General features: G+C 43.0%; 1 protein-coding gene and 1 non-coding gene across 11 annotated transcripts in view; both read right to left on the reverse strand.

The window, feature by feature from the left end:
* Positions 1-5,468, reverse strand: part of NCOA2 (nuclear receptor coactivator 2) — a 272,322-nt gene extending 266,854 nt beyond the window's left edge. For 4 of the 10 annotated variants that reach the window (XM_060287028.1, XM_030859594.2, XM_030859583.2 and 1 more), the window contains exon 1: positions 4,685-5,166. The gene's annotated coding sequence lies outside the window, so the exon portion shown is untranslated. Of the gene's footprint in view, positions 1-4,121; positions 4,249-4,318; positions 4,429-4,684; positions 5,167-5,449 lie in introns of those variants that run through there. The other 6 variants (XM_030859584.2, XM_030859591.2, XM_060287026.1 and 3 more) reach the window with 5 other exon arrangements.
* A 9,382-nt stretch (positions 5,469-14,850) lies between these two features.
* LOC115855082 (U6 spliceosomal RNA) lies at positions 14,851-14,954 on the reverse strand. The gene has a single exon (XR_004040274.1). It is a non-coding gene; the product is annotated as a U6 spliceosomal RNA (small nuclear RNA).
* Positions 14,955-15,847: the final 893 nt, after the last annotated feature.

Here is a 15,847-nt window from a genome sequence, read left to right on the forward strand (position 1 = left end):
TAATCACCCTCGCCTCAGTTTTGTAACAGCTAGGAAAACTACATACGTTTCTAAAATATCCACAAAAGTCACATTCTCACCTCTGTTTCAAAATTAGTATCTAGAATCCATAAAGTATGTGTTTTCTTTATACTGTCTGAATTGAGGGCCTGTGACACTAAAACCATATTGTACGGCTTTTCCAGACATTACTTTCAACAGACTTTAAAGAGTAATATGACATAATATTCTTTCTACAGTTAACAATTCATAAACCCTTCTACAAGCCTGTAAAAAACAAAAAAGGAAATAAACACAAATGCCAAAAGCTTTTTTGTTTAGAAAACAAGGCATAGAGGTAAAATTAGCCTGCAATACGAAAGTGTATTAAAAAACTGAGTAAGGGGGGGGTTGTTCTGTTTCCCTTAGTTTTCGTTATTAGTAAGTAAACATAGTCTGATTATTTCATAGGGGGAGAGATCCTGATTCGCTGCTCATTTTATGATTTACTGCAATAAAAGACCAACACCTTAAAGCAACTGACTTATTTTCTCCCTCCTATTCTCTTAATTTAAAATTGATAGAGCATGTAATAACATAAATTGCCAAACAAAACTATAAACACAAAACATTGAAAAGCTAACAATTTCTTAAATAGCAGTTTTGCTATAAAAATAGTGAAGCATTAATTATGCATTTAAATAATTTCAATCATGACATAATAATGGTCAAAATATCAAATAAGGACACACTGTGCATTTCAGAAAACTAATCTTCTAGAAAAATTGTTTAAAGAGCCCCCCTTTGTTTTGGTAACCAACATCCTAATGACTGCTTAAAAGCATCCCTTTTAAACTCAATTCAATACAAACAATTTTTCCTAAGAAATCCAAGCTGTCAACTTATGGGTCACATTTCAACCTGATGTGATTTGAAACAGCTAAGGTACTGAATCCTTAAATATAGGGTGTGTAACGAAAGCACTGTTCATAGGTCCTTGCTTCTGAGGCTTCCAAAGCTTTAATAAGATACAACTAAAGATAAAGCCAACCAAGGAGCACTGCCCCTTTACGCGCTCACACAGCAGCCCAAGTTCCCCTCTGATCTTCACATTTTAGGTTTCTAGTAAAACGCACCTCTAACACTGAGCAAAGGTCATGTAAATTATATTTAACCAATGAAGGGTTAAAATCAGAGCTAAACTATCTAAAAAATATTAAATTCATAATTGGTAAGCTCTTTTCTAACCTCTGCTTCAGTATCCTGACATCTAAAACTCCTCTGTTAAGACTGAAATTCCCTGGACGAAGAAGGCTCAGATCCAGTCTGAGAGCACACAATGGAATCACAGCTGACGATGCACATCTTTTTCTAGATGTCTCCATATGCTTGAGAGGTTTTTTTTCCCCCTAGCAGGCATTAGGGGACTTGCTACTCACTGCCACCAAGAATCTGAGAACATTCTCAAGGATTATTGTAGAGAAGGAGTAAAATAATGTGTTGCTCTTGAGCATACAAAAGACACATGTTAGAGTGGCCTTCAGTAGCTAAATTAACTAATGACGGGGCGGTTTTGAATGTTGTCAAATTTTGAACGTTGTTTAATTTATAGTACTCCCTACTTCTAGCAGCTAAATGTTTATCTTCACAGTTTTTACTATTTTATCACTAAAATAACACCTCAAGGGCTAGAGCAAAATGCAATTAATTTTTGTCTATATGGACACTTACAATTATACTGGATGGGAATTCATGGTAAATACTGTTCCCTAAAACTATAGACCCCTCAATTCTTTCTTAGTAACCCAGTATTATTAAAAGCTCAAGAAACCAGTATAGTATCATGCACATAAAATGCCTCAAAAAAACAAAACAAATCCCTCCCAAGATTAAATTCAGGGGATACTCATCACAAAATGAACAGATGTATTCTCACGCTAATATTATTCATTCTTTGAACTCCCAAAGATTCTACAAATTCCAGTTGGAAAAAGGAGCCTTGCTGCTGTCAATGTGCACTAACCTCCCCAACAAAGAACAGGAGCACGCACAAGCACACGCACACACGCACACGCGCGCGCACACACACACACACACACACACACACACACAGCATCGCAGCAGCAGCTGCTGTCTTTTTAAAACACTGCTATTCCTGCAGAGCAACCTGTGATCTTTACAGAGAACCGAAGACCTATCCTCCCTATTCTGAAAAGTCAAGAGTTGAGGAAGTCACTAGACTGTAGCCAACAAACAGTGTAAAATAACCAAAGATGTCTCCTAACCTTGCAAAAACCAAAAAAGTACCCACACACTGTACCATTCAGTTGTGTTTAAGCAAACTAATTTATTTTGAAGAATCTTTTGTGTGGGAGTAATCTGACAAACTACATTTTACTCTCTTTCTGTAGACAAATATTCTTTGACCAGCTTGTTCCTTAAATACCAACGCTTTAGGTTTCAAACAGTGATGCTTTGGTTCCTAACTTCATTTTGTTTACTTAAGAAAGAGCAAAAAAACAGAAAACATAAAATGCATACCATAAACCACAACTTTTTTTTTAAATGTCATCCCAAACACCGAACTTCCAAGTGTACTTTGGAAACTGGCGCTCTAGTTAATCAGGGAACCAGTAAAGCCATTACAAACAATGATGCTTTACACTCCCAATAATCAACTGACGTGAGTTTTTCCCGATGCCTTCGTTTTCAGAGAACCCTTTCAAATTTCATTGTCCCCACGCTGGAATAGCTGAGTGAAACTGAGATAGAGATAAACAGATAACTCCTATGATCCTCAGCACGTAAACCGAGCGCTGAGGTCCAGAACGCGATCACTACAATATATGCCATTTTAGAAACGGGCCTCGGACAGTTACTGCCACATCTTAAGTGCCTTTTAGACTTCGTCGTGTCTAAGACAACGTCTCTGGTGGTACCAGAGATACACAATATCTCGTGCAAACTACGTTGCCTCCCCCGGTCAGAGCCCCCGTAAGTGACGCTACCCCACAGATCTAGGAGCGGGTGACCAGGGATGTGCAAGAGTGGAGAGCTCTTGGCGTCTCCATGACTCCCCCGCCCCGCGCGCAACTCCTCTCTAACTGGTCCGGAAGAAGCCCCGCCCCCTCCCTTCCTCCAGCCCCCGCGATTGGCTTATCGACACCCGGCAGGTCAGTTCCCTGCCTTCGATTGGCTCACTGTCCCATCACTCACACGCAGCGAGATTCGGGTCGGTGGGAGGGGAAGGCGTTGGAGGAGGTGGAGTGGGAGTGGGATTAGAGGACGAGGTGGCGGAGGAGGGCGTTCAGGCTCGGTCCCCGGTTTAGGAAAGTTTCCCCTACCAGTGACAGACCCGGACGGCGCTAGGCCCGGTCCACCTCCGGGCCGGTGCAGGGCGCTCGGATCCCCGATTCCCGCCCCTCGGTCCCGCAGGCCCCGGAAACCACTAGGAGGAGGGGGAAGAGGGAGGGACCAGTTAACCAGGGACCGACCCACCCCCGATCTCGGAAGAGGCGCCTCCGGGACTCCCCGGAGGGGCGGGGGGCGGGGAGCTCCTGCGCGCAGCGAAGACCCTGACCCCCTCCCCCAGCAGCCCCCGGAGGCCCGAGAAAGAAGTGTCCCCGGGCCCGGGGCGTGACCGTCGCGAGCCGGCCGGGAGGGCCCCTCCCGCTTCCCGCCTGGGGGCCCTGAGGGCCTGTCCCTTCAGGGGCGGGGAGATGGGGGAGAGAAAAGGGGGCGCTGGCGAGCCAACCCGGAACCTCCCGGACCGCCTCCCGCCCCCAGCCCCGGCCCCTGCGCGCCTCCTGCACACACGCCCGCACCCAGAAAGTTAAGTCAGGGGCGAGCCGGGCTCGGCGCCGCCGCGGTCCGGCCCCCGGCTCCCCGCCCCCACCGCGGCCCGGCCTGCTCGGCCCGAGCGCGTCGCCCGCCCCGCCCGCCCCAGCTCCTTCCCGTCCGCCCGCGGCGCCCGGCGCCCCTCGCCCCCAACCCCCGGCGCTGACACGGGCCCGGCCCGGCTGCCGGGCCGCGGATCCCCTCCTCCCGGCGTCTCACCCAGCTGGCCGCCCCTGACACGGCGCTTCACCTTCACACACCCCCGAGCACTTCCCAAGTCCTGCCTCCCCTCGCCCGGCTCCCACCCTGCGCAGCAGTCGCTCCGCGTTTCCATGAAAGAATGCACCTTCGGCTTCACCTTTCCGTCCCTGCCTCGCGTCCCCCGAGGGCGCAGGAGACGCGCTCCTCGCCGACCCGCACCGGGCAGGGCGGCGGGCGTCTCGCTCCTCGGGCGGGGGCCGCGCCCGCGCCCCCGGCCTCCCCGCCGCGCCTCGGCTCTCACCTCTCGCCGGCGCCGCGGGCTGCAGCCTCCGCCCGCCTCGCGCTCCGGGACTCGTCTCCCGAGCTCTGGCAAAGCGCTGGAGCGCCTCCTTTCTCTCCCAGGGACTCCGCGTCTCCCTGCCGCTTCCCGCCCTCCCCACCCCCCAAGCCCCAACTCCCCAGCCTCGCGGCGCCTCCGGGATGCAACTCGCGTTTTCCGCGCACCGGGGCAGCGGTCGCCGCACACAAAACAGCCCTCTCGGCGGCGCGCGGCTCTGCCCGGCTCGGCGCAGGAAGGGCAGACGCGGCCGGGGGTGGGGACGCGGCGCCCCCCGCCCGCCGCCCGCCTCCCGCCCGCCCTCGCGGCCCCCAGGGAAGGCGCGGTTACCGGCTCGGGTCGGTCACGCCGTCAGGTGCCGGCTGCCGTCGGCGCTGACCTTCGCCGCCGAAGCTGTGGCTGAGGCTGCGGCCGCCATGTTCCCGTGTTAATAACTGCTGCCTGGTTGTTTATTTCAATGGAGATCCTCCCCCAACTCCCTCCTCCTCCTCCTCCTCCTCCGCGTCTCCGCACTTGCCGAGAGAGACACAGACCGCGCAGAGCTCGCGATTAGGGGAGGGGGCTCGGGAGCCAGGCAGTCCCTCCCCCCTCCTCCCTGGCCGTGGCCACAGCCAAGTCCTGTCACTGGGGAAAGGACGGAGCGGAAACTTGCGTCCCGCGCCCCCGGGGAGGGGGCAAAGGTGGACGGAGGGTTCTCCGGGGAGCAGACCCTGGCCGCGGGGTCCGCAGCATCTCCGTCGGCGGAGTCCTCTAAGAAGGCGACCTGGGGAGAGGTGAAGAGTGAGGAGAGAAAGGAGAGGGGACAAAATGGGTGACTGTGGTAGAGGGAGGGTGACCTATGGGTGACTGGAAGTGAAGGGAGAGTAAACAGATGACTCCATGGGAGGGCAAAGGGCAGTGCCAAAAAGAACGAGTGGATGGGACAGGCCGGGGCTGCAGAGTGGAGGCAGTGGGATCTTGGGGCTGCAGACGGCGGGGCAGATGCCCCCGCACGAAGATCGGAGAGAGCCCAGTGCCAGGTTCGCCCCGGGAGGAACCTCCTGCCCGCACTCCGCCCGGGCCCCTCGGCCAGCAGCCTGCACCCCTAGGGCGCACCTCGCACGCCCGCGTCTGCTGCTGCGCCCTGGAGGCGCCCGTCGTCCATCAATTCAACCTCGGCCCCTAAGACGATAGGCTTCTCCAGTTGCAGCCGCATCTGAAGAGGGGATGGAGTGGCGCGACCGTGCGAGGCGAGCTTAAAAGGGTGCCACCCAGCAATTGCATGATAAAGCAAAAGGACACACAGTGTAATAAAGCCTGACCTGGTTGAGCATTCTTGTCACGACATGAGTCACAAAAGTTTTTTAGTGGAAAGTCCACTTTCTAGACAGAAAGTGATGTTGGGGGATGCAGGAGAGTTGCACTGAAAATTAGAAGAGAAGCCTCATAAAGGTTACTTGGATCAGTTTTATGCTTTGGAAAAGCAAGTTCTTCACAACCCAGATACATTTCGTCCGAAGAAATCAGCAACATTTGTCCAACAAATTTCCCTATTTTTGGTCTTAAAATGAGAAAGGTCACTTGCCATAGACAATAAAAGTGTTTACTGAACACTTACTATGTGTCTGGCACTGTGCTAAGTGATTTATACATTTTGATTATTAAGCCTTACAAAGTAATTACCATTTTTAGCCTTCACAAAAAAATGAAGCTTAAAGAAGTAAAGTAATTTGCCTAGGGTCATACAGCTGGGAAGCTGGAGAAGATTTGAGCCCAGTTCTGGCAGACTCCAGAGCCCACACTTTTAATGGTGTCTTCAACATCAAGTTTGTGGGAGTAACACCAATTTTCTTTCGGGAAAGAAAAAAAAAACGTGTGTATGCGTGACTATGGATAGAAAATGTCTGGAAGGCTATAACAAATTGTTAGCACTGGGGAGTATGAGTGGGTGTGTAATGGAGTAGTACTTCCACTTTTATTTTGTACACTATAGTGTTTAAAATGTTTGCATTCACCATGTATTAATTTAATAAATTTTTGTAGATTATTTTAATTACATGGCATAACAGAATAAGGTTTCCTGAAAACCCGAAGCTCTCCAAAAAACTGGGGAAGAAATGGGAAATGGAGGGTTTTTTAATGACCTGTTTTCTTCCCCAAATCCTCATCCATAGTATTCCTACAATGAGGTAGTAGTCGCCTGAGGTCTGTCACATTGCTGGAATCCAATTTCCTTTCCTGTCATCACCCCCAACTCTGAGTTGTGATAAAGAAAAGACTCTCCTTCTGGCTTTCTACTCCTCTTTTGGCAGAAGTCCAGAGTTCATCAATACTCTGCAACAGCAGATTTCACACCTTCAAAAACCACCCATGATATCTGTGCAAATTAATGACTCCCATTGCATTTCCATGTTACTCAATAAAACTTACTCAAGATACATGACTGTGTCTATAAAAATAAAACAAACAAAAAAATCTGACAGCTTAGCATAATGAGTTGCCTCCAGCTGCTAATCGGTTGCCTCAGGCCTTGAGGAATCCTATAACTTCTGCTCTCTTCTACAGCCTCTGGTCTCCCTCAACACTTCATGTTGTAGTTATAACAATATTCTGTCTTGCACTGGAGTTGTTTATATATTGTCTTTCTCTTTCACTAGATCGTAAGCTATTCAGGGCCCGGAACCATGTCTTGTTCTTGTTTTTACATGCTATAGCTCCTAACAAGATCTCATATAATGTTTGCTGTTTATGTGAATCTGTAAAATGTAAACAACAGTATCCAATCGGTCTTCATGTCCGTTTCCCCAACTCACCCTCCAATACCTTGCTCTTAAAACGTATTTATAAAAAATGTTTTCAGTATTTTGAAGGAATTTAGATTTCTGTAAGACCTCAGAATAATTGTTTAGGAAAACCAGCCGTAAGTATTGGTGAATTATCATGTGACAATGTAACATGAAAAGGAAGAAAAGTAAATAAGTTGGCTTAATTATTCAGTCGAAGAAAAAATAAACAAAAGCAAAGATATAGGAACTGGATATATTACCAACAGAGAACAACCCAATAAGGAAAAAATGTGGGTGCAAATCGTAAAGGGGAAGGAAATTATTGAAATTTAGTAGAAGCAGAAACAACACACCATGGATGGATGAGGCAAGTAGACAAAAACCAAAAAGAAATGTCAGCCAAATCACAAATGCAACTTAAAGTAGTATTTATATAGTTAATAACACACCTAAGAAAATCAGGACAATGTGAATACTATAGGACAAGAAATTCTATTTTGTCTGCCTTCTCTTCCTCATTCAACTTCAAGTTACTTTCTTCATATATAAACTATATAAAAATGGAAGATTCAAGATGTTTTTTTATTATTACTACTAGCATGCTTCATGATATAATGAGAGGTAACACAGTGTGGTAAGAAGAGCTAGAAAAGATAGGCAAACATATGAACTGCGCTTTGCTACTTAATATGTGACTAAATATCTCAGTTTGCTCATCTGTATAATTGTTGCAAGACTCAAACAAAATGGTATAAATAAATGTGCTTTGTTAACTCTTAAGTTCTTTATACTAATGGAATATTATGTTGATTAGATCCACGCATAGCACAGTTATCTCTATTTCGGTGTTCAAGTTATAAAAACAAAAAAAATTATCGTTCATTCTATTAAAAATGTAATCACTGGATGGGGGGAATCAGTTAAGACATTTGTTTGACAATTTGATTATTGAAAAAAACAACTGTTTGACCAAATGTTTCATTCTTATTGTCTGCTCTCTCCAAATCCCTTAAATATTATAGCTACCATAAATGTGTCTGATACAGGTCAAGCGTACTACATATATTTTTATTTCTAATCAAAGTAGGCATTATATGTATTATTATTCTCATTTTACATATGAAAAAAATGAGGTTCAGAGAAGTTAATTTATGCAAGATCATAGAGCTGCCTTTGCAGCATGGCTAACAGATTGTGCTAAAATTCTTTTCTTCATCACTGAAAATCTCTACTACTCTAAGCAACACATTGTCTTCATCCTTATTTCCTTAGGACCTATAACAACTCCTAGAACACAATGCAAGCTCAATAAATGATTGTGAAATGAATAAATCAATGAATGAGGGGTTCCATTCAAACCACACTACACACTGTCACAAGATTAATATTCCCACTTGTATTTCTTTCCCACTTGAAAACTCTTAATAATCCTTAACTGCCTACAGAATGCAATTCAAATCCTTTACCTCATATTCAAGACCATCTTCAGTAGGACCCTAACTGCTTTTTCTAGCAGTAGCAGCAACAAAATACTTAATACACCCTCACTCATTCCAGGGTGTCCTGGAAACAGACTGACATGAGTTTCAATCTTGGCTCTTACTAACTGTGTGAACTTCAGCAAGTTATTTAGCCTCTCTGCAAATTCTATCCTGTGCAACAAGGTAAGAAAATGAAAAGGAAAGAAGTAAAACCATCTTTATTCATTGATGATGTGAGTGTATACATAAAAAATTCAAAAGAGCCTATAAACTATTAAAATGAATGTAAGATACAAGGTCAACAGTCAGAAATTGTATTTCTATATACTAGGAAGAAACAACTGGAAAATGACATTTTTTAAAATAAAAACATCAAATACTTAGGAATATATTTAACCAAATTACTATTGGCCTTTTTTTTTTAATGGAATAAAAGAGAAGTTCCTGGGCTTCCCTCGTGGCACAGTGGTTAAGAATCTGCCTGCCAATGCAGGGGACACAGGTTCGAGTCCTGGTCGGGCAAGATACCACATGCCGTGGAGCAACTAAGCCCGCGCACCACAACTACTGAGCCTGCGCTCTAGAGCCCGCAAGCCACAACTACTGAGTCCGTGTGCCACAACTACTGAGCCTGCGCGCCTAGAGCCCGTGCTCCACAACAAGAGAAGCCATGGCAATGAGAAGCCCACACACTGCAACGAAGAGTAGCCCCCACTCGCCGCAACTAGAGAAAGCCTGCGCGCAGCAACGAAGACCCAATGCAGCCAAAAAAAATAAAATAAATAATAAATAAATTTTAAAAACAAAGTTTATTTAAAAAAAAAGAGAAGTTCCTCAATAAAATGAACTGTACGCACAAAAAGCCTATAACAAATGTCATACTCAATGGTGAAACATTTACACCTGCTCCTAGAGATTGGGAAAGAGAATTGGAAATAGAATGTCCACTGTTACCATCTGCATTCAATATTGTACAGTAGATTCTAGTCAATGCAATGAAGAAAAAAATGATATAACTATCACTAAGGAAGAAATAAAACTGTCATTATTTGCAGATGGCATGAACGTTTATGTAGAAAATCCAAAAGAAGCAACAAATGATTAGAATTAAATTTTAGAAGATCTCTGGAATGGAAGGTTAATATACAAAATACAGTTGTATTTTTATATATTAGAAACAGAAAATGAAAACTTGAAATGTAAATTGAAAAGCTTTTTGGCAAAATCCATTAAAGCTGAGCATTTCTGCTTTATGACCCAATAATTCCACTCCTAAGTATATACCCAATAGAATTCATTGACTGAAGAACGAATAAATTACAGTGTTTTTGCTCAATGGAATACTATATTGAAATTTAAATGAACACACTATAGCTCCATGCAATAAAGTGGATAAATCATATAAAAATAATCTTGAGTAAAAGAAGCTGGATGTAAAAGAATACTACTGTATAATGTCATTACATAAGATGGAAGATGGATAAGACTAATCTATAGTGATAGATACCTGGACGGTCGTTACCTTTTTTGGAGTAGGTGGTGCCTGGGAGAGCACATGAGGGAGATTTGGAGATGTTGAGAATATCCTATTCCTAATCTGAGTGGAGGTTACTTGGACGTGTTCATTTCATGAAACATTGTGTGCACAGCTCATTCAAGGTATAAACATGACCTGTGTACCTACCTATATATATTAGACTTCAATTAAAAAGGTGTTATTGTTGTATGCATTTACTGATGTTTCCCTAACTCAACTGCTAGTGCCTTAAAGACAGGGATCATATTTTAGATTTCTTAATATCCCACACAGATTTTAGCACTTCAACTTCCTAAAATGTTACTTTGCTTAGCATAAGTAGGTACAGGCGCCAATAAAGTTTATTTAGTTTTAGTAAAAGTATAAATAATAGTAAAACAACATGCATATATACACATATATATACAAATATAATCAATTTAAAAAGTGTTGACAGGGGACTTGGTGGTCCAGCAGTTAAGAATCCGCCTTCCAATGCAGGGGACGCGGGTTTGATCCCTGGTCAGGGAACTCAGGTCGCATATGCTGCGGGGCAACTAAGCCCACTTGCTGCCACCACTGAGCCTGCGTGCTCTGGAGCCCAAGGGCCACAACTAGAGAGAAGCCCGCATGCCACAACGAATGGCTCGCGCGCTGCAACTAAAACCCGACACAGCCAAATAAATAAATAATTTCTTTTAATTAATGTGTTTATAAAAAAAAAGGTATTGACATTTTTCTACAATTCTCCTTTCTCTTATGTTTACCTTGACTAACTCGAAAATAAAGATGTCTATTAAAAATAGAAACTAATAAAAATTAAATGTACTCTAATAAGAGTTGGTTAGCTGTTGATCTCATCTCACTTAACATAAAGGTTCATGCAGGTAGGCTGAGAGGAGTCTTAGAATAAGAAGTAGGTTCTAGATCAGAATCTAAGCCCATAAACAGCGTGACTTAAGCACTTGGTTAGTTGGTTTGGTTGGTGGCATCTTTGTATTGTGGCGAAATATATATAACCTAAAAGTTGCCATTTTAACTTTTTTTTTTTTGCTGTACGCGGGCCTCTCACTGTTGTGGCCTCTCCCGTTGTGGAGCACAGGCTCCGGACGCGCAGGCCCAGCGGCCATGGCTCACGGGCCCAGCCGCTCCGCTGATCTTCCCGGACCAGGGCACGAACCCGTGTCCCCTGCATCGGCAGGCGGACTTTCAACCACTGTGCCACCAGGGAAACCCATTTTAACCATTTTTAAGTGTACAATTCGGTGGCATTAAGTACATGCACATTGCTGTGCAACCACTATCCATCTCCAGAATGTTCTCATGAAAATGTTCTGGACGTGTTATCAAGGACTCAGTTTCCTACTTGAGGACTTTTTAAGATCCCATGCAGTTTGGAAATACTGTATCAGGGAGCTAAAGCTCACTCAGAGGAAAAAAGATGCCTTTGGTTAAAATGCAAGATTTTTATAAAATCCTGGGTATGAAGGGGAATGACTGTGTTCAATTTTAGCTAGGACAGAAAAAATATCTTCGTGAAAAAGAGTGCATCTGAATAACAGCTCTTCTTCCTTAGGAGAACCATCTTCTTGCTTCTTTTGAAATAGGCTTCTATAAATGTGGACCACTTGACAAATAGTCCTACTCACCACAGAGCCCTCATTATAACAATATTTCTTGGGCTTTAAAATATAAAACTCTGTTTTTATTCAAAACATTTACAGGGTCAGTGTTATATTTTAATTAGTCTATTATTTATGAATGTCAGTTTTTGACATCCTTGATGAAATGCCTAGGCTCCTGGCTTGTTTTATTTTGTTTTTAGGTTTTCCCCAAGATGATTATGATGTTTCAGACACACAACTACCTGAAAGATTGCAGTTGTTCTCTTGCCCCATCCTCTTAACCCTTTTAGATGATTAATGTCCTAGTTCTTACACTGAGTGGCAGGCATGTGGATATTTATTGTTCTTTATATCTATCATACATGTTAGAAATATTATTTTGTGTATATTCAGTATTTAATAAAAACAAAAAAACTCCTTCTATGATATAAATTTTACTTAAGCACACTCTTCTGTTACAAAATAAGAAAAGCTAGTACTTAGATCCTGTATTTCTTTTAGACTAAGTTTTAAAATAAACTACTAATATTGGATACTTTCTAATACACTCAATCCCTGATTTATACATGGCCAACGAACCACCTAAGACTGGCACGGTTTTTACTCGACTGGAACTCTCTTCTCTTTTTGCCTCTGCCTAGAGGTTTTCCAACTCATGTTTCTTCCTCCCTCTCTCTACTATGAGCTGCATAGACAGCTTTTTCTTTCCCCTGCGTACTAGTGGTTTCATTTACAACATCACCATTTCCTCGTATCGGAGCCCTCTGCCTCTCAAGAGTTTTGCTGTTTGTTTGAACCCCTGCTGCCATCCCTAAGATAAAACACCAAACACAGTTGAGTTTGAAGACTCTTCTGCACTGTAACCACATAACCCCAAGGTTCACCATTTGAATCTAGACACGCTTAACAGAGTCCTTTTCCAAATGCAGCAGATTAAGTTCTAGTTTTCCACAGAAACACACACATGATGGTTATGTTCTGTTACTACTATGGTGCTATTCTGGATTTCACAGGTTTTATCAGGGCAGCTCTGAGAACCTAAACCCCTTGCAAAACCTTGTTTCCATAGAAAAATATGTTCTGCCTCACAACCAATCAGTGAACAACTAAACTTTTGAAATAAATCCATGAGGACTGCCTGTACTTTTCATCTAAGACTTCAAAGCCTTTCACAAAAACATCATTTAAAAAAAAAAAAGCCATTTTGCCATAGCTAATAGTTATTAAAGGACTTATGTTCACAACTAAGAAGTGTGTGCTAGCAACCCTTGGACACAAAATGCTGGAGATAATGTACAAATTATTACCGGGGGTACTGGATATGCTTCTTTCCATTTATTAATTCAACACAAAGTTACTGAGTTCCTATTCTGTGCAAAGCATTATTCTCAGTACTGGAGACCAAGTACTGAACAAGACAGGGAACAGCCTTATCTTAATGGAATTTACAAGTGATGTGCCTCATACTGGCACTTAATAAATACCTGTTGAATGAATTATTGAAGGTGGCTAAGAAAATCATTCGAATATGATAAATATTTGTTTATAAAAATTAAGTGGAATCAGTGAATGGAGGGGTTGCAGAATGCAGAATGTAAATTAGACAGGAATTTGTTCCAGCAGTCAAGGTTAAAATATTTCCTTATTATAACAAAGCAATACTGGGTAGGAGTGTTGGGTGATCACAACCAGAAGGCTAGTACCTCTACCATCCACATGGCCTGCATTTCGCAGAGCACTGGTTAGAAGACAAGTGCCACCCCACCACTACCTCTATACCTTTCTGCAAATTATAACTCTGAGACCAAAGTATATTTTATCTACAAGTAAAAACTGAGACTCAGTCTCAGTTTATGGTGGCATGTTAACAATGAACCCAATTTTACCAAATGGAACAGAGGGTTTAGTCTAGAATAATGGGGTTGCATTTTAAATCCCATCTTCATAGATATTTGTAATATACTTCTTCTTTATGATATCACATATGATTGCAATCCCCCAACAGGAAATATTGAGACAGAGAGAGAGAGATTTCAAGGAACTGGCTCATGCAATTATGGGTGCTGGCAAATCCAAAATTTGCAGGGCAGGCCAGCAGGCTGGAAACTCCAGCAGGAGTTGACGTCTCAGACTTGGGTCTGAAGGCAGCCTGGAGACAGCTCCTTCCTTCGTGGGAAGCTCAGTCTTTTCTCTTAATGCCTTCAACTGATTAGATGTGGACCACCTACATTATGGACAGTAATCTGCTTTACTCAAAGTCTACTGATTTAAATGTTAATCACATCTAAAAAAATACTTTCACAGCAACATCTAGACTGGTGTTTGGCCAGACAGTTGGGCATAATAGCCTAGACAACTTGACACATAAAATTAAGCATCATAGTTCCCTGCTTATCAACTTGATATTCATACACATCTCCATAAACCATAATTTCCAAATAAAGACTATAACAGTCATACTTCTGCCTAATATGATACAATTATCCTGTGTACAGCTGAAAGCACACTAACCCTTTCCCTAAGAAGAAGATCCAAAATCCTTGGGTGATATTCACTCTTCTTGATATCCTGTAACTTTATGATGTAAAGTTAACAATACTTAAATACTATGATATACAGTTAATATATTTATGTTATATGATAAGGGGATAAGGGAGGGAAGAAAACAAAGGTAGACAGATAGATACACACATACAGACAGACACACATGCATACTTATACACATATACATACAAGCATATTCATAATAAAAAAAGCAGAAACACATAACAATTACAGTCCTCATTTCTGTAACTGGTCACATGGTCATAGCTGGTATTGATAACTACATCCAGCCAAGCAACTTGGCTGGTTGTGGTTCTTTTTTTCTTTCTTTTTTTTTAATTGAGGTATAGTTGATATACAATATTATATGTTTCAGGTATACCACACAGTGATACACAATTTTCAAAGGTTATACTCCATCTCTAGTTATCATAAAATATTGGCTATATTCCCTGTGCTGTACAATATATCCTTGTAGCTTATTTATTTTATACATAGTAGTCTGTACGTCTTCATCCTCTTCCCCCATCTTGCCTCTCCCCACTGGTAACCACTAGTTTTTTCTAAAAATAGGGGACGCTTCAAGAATTTGAGCATCATCCTTGTGCAGGGGCCATGCTAATCTCTGTACTATTCCAATTTTAGTATATGTGCTGCTGAAGCGAGTACTGGTTGCAGTTCTTTACCCAGTAGAGTGACCCCAACCTTCATTCATGAAGCATCTGGGCCATTAATAGACCTGCCTGAATTAGATTGTTGTAGTTTTCCATTGACTTTAATCCAGGGCATGTCACTAAGACAAGCCCTAAGGGATCTCGTGAATTCTAGCCGTACCCTTCCTTACCGCCATTGTTTGTAGCAATCTAATTTCCTCTTGGTAATCAGAATCAATCACCCCAGCCAGTACAGTAATCTCCTTCTTTGCCTGTTAACTCAGAGGCATGGGAAGCCCAATGTGGCCAGGTGGCAGTCTTAACTTCCAGTTCATGGAATCACTGCTGTGTCCCTGGTGGATGCACACCTCCCTTTGAAACTAAGACCTCTAGACCAGCAGAACATAAGGTCACAGGGACAGGAAGCAAAATTTTTGCCAGTGGATCACTGGAGGTAGTAGTGAGTGGTGCCCCTCCCATTTCTACTCCTCGATTCTTGGACCTGGACCCATGAGTCCTGGCTATGAGAGAAACAGCACCACATATTGGATGCCAATTTAGAGCATACACCACCTCCTGGAAAACTTTGCCACAGCACAGCAAGGTATTGCCACCTAGCTGTTTCTATAACTTTGTCTTCAAAAGGCTACTGACTTAAATGGTAATCACATCTAAAACAATACTTTCACAGCAACATCTAGACTGGTGTTTGGCCAGACAGTTGGGCATAATAGCCTAGACCACTTGACACATAAAATAACTTTCTACTATTCTATCAAACTAACTGCTTTGGGATGGTTGGAGAACACAAAAATCTAAGAGGGTGGACCACTGCCCCAATTCATTTGCCATGAAGTGAGTTCCTTGATCAGAAGCAATGCTGTGTGTAATACCATGATGGTGGATAGG

Source organism: Globicephala melas, chromosome 17 (genome assembly GCF_963455315.2).
Source record: "Globicephala melas chromosome 17, mGloMel1.2, whole genome shotgun sequence".
Classification (NCBI taxonomy): Eukaryota; Metazoa; Chordata; class Mammalia; order Artiodactyla; family Delphinidae; genus Globicephala; species Globicephala melas.